The sequence below is a fragment of the Propithecus coquereli genome, unplaced genomic scaffold, assembly GCF_000956105.1.
Source record: "Propithecus coquereli isolate 6110/MARCELLA unplaced genomic scaffold, Pcoq_1.0 Scaffold74, whole genome shotgun sequence".
Taxonomy (NCBI): Eukaryota; Metazoa; Chordata; class Mammalia; order Primates; family Indriidae; genus Propithecus; species Propithecus coquereli.
Window position 1 is genome coordinate 5061798 of NW_012153507.1, and position 4820 is coordinate 5066617.

The following is a 4820-nucleotide window of genomic DNA, read 5'->3' on the forward strand; positions in this document are numbered from 1 at the left end:
TAAGGGGAAAATGACTGATGAGGCTATGGTTCCCCAATACAATAGACTGTCAGAAATGAACTGCTAGTTAGAGTTCCAGCCTTTACGCACAGGATGAAGAGTAGAAGGCCTTTCCAGGCCTTTGAAATCTTATTGTGCAGACCCAATGCTTACTGCTTACCTCCAACAACCTCCCCAAAGTGCTAACACTCTAAAATTATTCCCTACTGCTTTTCTCTCCCAGCAACCAGTCCCCATCTCACACACACACACACACACACACACATACAAGCACACACTGTCAGTGTTGATAATCTTAGCTATAAATTTCCAAATGAATTTTAATGTTTAAGTGACTGATTAGGTACACTTTAGAAACAGGAACTTTTCAATTCAAATTAATTTTTCTTTGGTAGAATGTACAATCAACATTATTTGATAGTTACCCCACACACCAAAAGTACAAGTGGCAATTTAGTGCACTAGTTTTGCACAAATTAAAATGTGGTCCTAGGAGGCCTTGGGCCTTACTTGGTTTCTGTTACATGGTAGTTCAGAACATCAGCTCTGGAGTCAAAGCCTGTGTTTAAATCTCAGCCCCATCACTAGCGAGCAATGAGAACTTGAGCAAATATTTAACTTCCCAAACCCTCAGTTTGCCTGGTCTGCACAATGGAGATGATAATAGCACTTACTTCATAGGAGGATAGTGAGGACCCAGGAAGATACTGCATATAAAGTCCTCAGCACAGGGTTTGCACATGGGACACATCTGATAAGTATTAATCATCATTATTATACAGGTACAGGGTTACACTAAAAAAATTCTTCCTGCACTAGGATTCTATGATGAAATTAGAGTGACTTGCCAACATTATTTCTCCCCCAAAACAGTAATTTATTTCAAACATTTTTCTCCAGAACATGCAATGTGAATTCCTTTCTCCCACTCTCCTGCGTGCCTGCGGTTTCCTTCTAAACGGAACACAGTTCACCGCCTTTGCTGAGACACTAAGCAAGAAAAAGAATTTGTCCCTGATTCCCTCACATCATGTAAAAGCAGAAAAAGAATGTTGAAATTAAAGAAACTTTTCACTAATTCTCTCTGACTCCTCTCCTCATCAAAATTCCCTCCCTCTGAAAATGACTGCATGCTCTGAACATCAGTCAGACCTGAACAGTACAGAAAGTTGGAGAAGGCAAAGACCAACAAAGAGCCCAGTGGCGTTACCTCCCAAAAGGGGATTGGGCAGGCCAGGATGACAGTGTCGCAGGCACTTCAGAAGTTCATGTTAAGGTGAGAAGTTTATAGCATCTCCACTCCCAAATGCCTGACCCTAATTCCACCTGGGGGAGGTGGCTTTGATGTGAAGGAGCACAGAAAACACCCAGGAGCGGGGGCCCCATGCAGCCAGCGTCCTGGAGAGGCCTGGGGGCGCTGCTTCACTGAGGATGTTGTCCCTCCCCGCCAACCGCGAGTGTAAGCAAAGCTCAAGCTCACAGGCAAGCCACAGAGAAGATGTGTTTTTTGGCGGCATGGGATAAGTGGATAATGGATGGATTGCAAAAGAGGATATTCAAATGTCCTCAGTTCTTTTTACTTTTCTCAGTTGGTGTTTGCCATGCAAAGGGTGAGAAGCTTGTTCTCTTTTTTGTACATTGAAGGGTATTAACGTTTTATGGAAAGGAGATGGATTGGTCTTTTTGAAGTGCTTGCTTTGCTATTATCGCTCAAAGAAAGAAATCAGTTCCGCATTAAGCTGAGACTCTCATGGTAGCCTGGGAGGCCAGAGAGATGTCGTCGTGTTTCCACTTTCTGAACTCAACACACACAGCGAAGACAAAGTCCTGGGATTCCTCAGGTCTGCTTAGAGCCACTTGCAAATTATGTGACAATAATTGGATCAAAACTACCCAGCTGTTGTTTGTTGCTAACTGGGTGCAGTGAGGAGAGGCCCCTTTTGTCCCCAGTGGGACTATCAGAGTAGGGAAAAATGCCTCAGTCAGACTGCAGATTAGACAACAGTGAGGCAATCTCTCAGGCCTCAGAGAGTCTGCAGCTTTCACTCAAATTCTCCCAGTTGTAGCGTAATGAGAAAACTTGGAAGGCCACTTCAAAGAGGCACCCAGCCACACAGAGTGAAGTGAGGAAAGTGTCATCTTCCACTGGTCTCCCTCACCATCATGCCTGAAAGCAAAGCACTTTCCTTGCTTCAGTCGTGCAGGTCAAGTTCTACGATGAGACACGTGCTCTTCGTGTTTCCTCTCCTGCCCTGTTTTCTCCCTGAAAGCTCTCTGGCCATCCACCTTCAAAGCTACTATTCTCATCATGGCAGTTTCATGGCTAACCTTTGCTCTTGGGCTCCCAGCTGCTGTGACAGTCTATATTTCCCCAATGCATTCAAGAAGCAGAGGCCCACTACCCTGGTATATGACCATTGCTTTACCCCTAACCAAATGATGATATTTAATTTTCGTTATTAATGAAAAATCTGATTCATGACCAAGTGGTCTAGGGTAAGTCATTTAAAAATCTCCAAGCCTCAGTTTCCTCATCTGTCCAATGCGGCTAATAAGGTTTGGGGGAAGAGCAAACACGATAATGCAGGATAAGTTTCCAGGCCTGTTGCAGGCCCTCTTCCCTTTGTCTGTCACCATGGCGATTAACTCCATGCTCTGAGCACAAGGAAGTTCTTTGTTCGTACTGGGAACGTTATCCAAGCAGACATATTTAGAGCCCTCGCCAAATCTCAGCTATTTACATAAACTTAAATTCTCATTTGCTTAATTACATTTCATAAAGCTTATGATTTCAGAAAGGGAGGAATAAACATAAAGGTAGAAAATGGGTTGAAGACATCATTACCCAAAACTTCATGCCCTCTACAAGGTTTTATTCATTGGTGACATCGTGACCAAAGAAAGATATGTCCTTTAGAGAACTAAAGGTAAAAGAGGAAGAAATAATGTGATCCACTGCTGTTTCCCCTTTTTTCTTCAGGATGACTCCCTGTCCATCTTTGGTAGGAGGCTACCTCGGAGACCTGAAGCCAAATCATATCAGTCGAGTTAGAAAGCAGTAAATTTCTGTTTCCTTTCTGGGCATCAGAACAGCATATTTTATAGTGAGCTGCAGATGCTAAATTATTTGAATCCTCGTTCAGATGTTCCTAATTTACATTGTCTGTGGCAAATAAAAAGATAAGTACAATCCATATTGCAAATGCATCATACTATGATAAATCTGTAGCCTTCTTTCTCTGAGTCTTCTTCACCTAGTGGAATTTATATTGCAGTCATAATAATGTCAGACCTACACTATGAATATCTTTCTGCTAATTATGCGTAGTTTTTAAAACAGTGCCTATTTATAAAGACAGTATTATGGTATTCTTGATTATACTCTAAATAATCTGTAAACATAAAACATGCTTAATAATATTGGAATTCCATTAAGGAATGTAATAAAAATAAAACAATCACATACGTTCCAATGTTTTTTTTTTCTTTTTTACAAAGAATGCTTTTGATGAAATGCAACGTCCTTTAAAATCCCCTGAACTAAAACTATCCATAAATACTAATTCCGACTTCAGTTTAACACTAGAAACAAAAAATTACAGAATTTAGATCAAATAACAATGTGAAAATAATAATAATATGGATCATAATAAATAATATTTATTGAGTGATGAGCTAATTATGTCCTGGATACTGTATTCCCATGCTTTGAAGATGTTACTTTTTAAATTCTTTTGTCAATCCTTTAAAGTAGGAACTCTTCTTTTCCCCATTTCATAGTTGAGGACGCTGAAAGAGTTCAATGACTCTGTTCAAGGTCACGTTGCTGGCATGATCGAGAGTGAATCAAAAGACCCTGTCCTTGAGGTCACATTTAGGCTGCATGATGTTATAAGTTCTCAAGTTCCAAAAGAAATCCAAAAGCAGAAATGGAAAAAATTTCCCCAGTTAGGCTTCCAGACTATCCCATCAACTTCTTTTGTGCATGCATGTATTTAGGCTGTAAAGACCTAGAAGGCAGACTTACATTGGTGGGTCTCGTAGGCAGAATCATAATAGGTGTAGTAATCTCATAATGTAAATGCCCAAGAATCAGGCTCTGATTCAAGGTCAGATGTGTTGGTACAGACACAGTGGGACAACCTATAAGACCCTTTGCTGGTTGCTTTCCTCCAAATGCTCCTGACCACCCAGCCCTGTTTACCCCACGCCCTGTCACTACGTTCACAGCTTCTCTACTAGAAAAGTTTCTCAGAACAGTGGCAGCAACAATAGACTCCACCCTTTTTAAACATGCTCTTACACAGCTAAGGCAATTGATGGGGCAGTGTGGCTTTTCAAACTGTTCTTCTGACATTTTAAAACCTTGATTCCAATTCTAAAGCTTCATTCACATGCAGTTTGGCCAAGTTTATGATTCTGAAGAGCATGTCCAGACCTGCAGCATGTGACAGAGTCCAGGGGTCGGGGATGGGATTGTTATTCCTTTACCTGTTATGGTCACCTGTACCTGTGATATGAATCCAGGGTAGTCCGTGGTTAATGGGATGGTGGAAAGCTGGATTCAGAGCATTTGGAATAAAAGGATTCAATTTTACTCCAATGAACAATCCTAAACATAGAGAACAAAATTAATAATTAAGATACACTGCATATGCTAAGGATGCTGAAATGTGATTGACCAACTTTAACATACAAAAAATAAAACAGACAAATCAAATTTTTATATAATTTAAATTTTAAAATCTAGTGCTTAAAAAAACTGAAAGGCTAATAGCTTCATTAAAAACTCTATTTTTCTCCCACAAAACAGGCTCAAT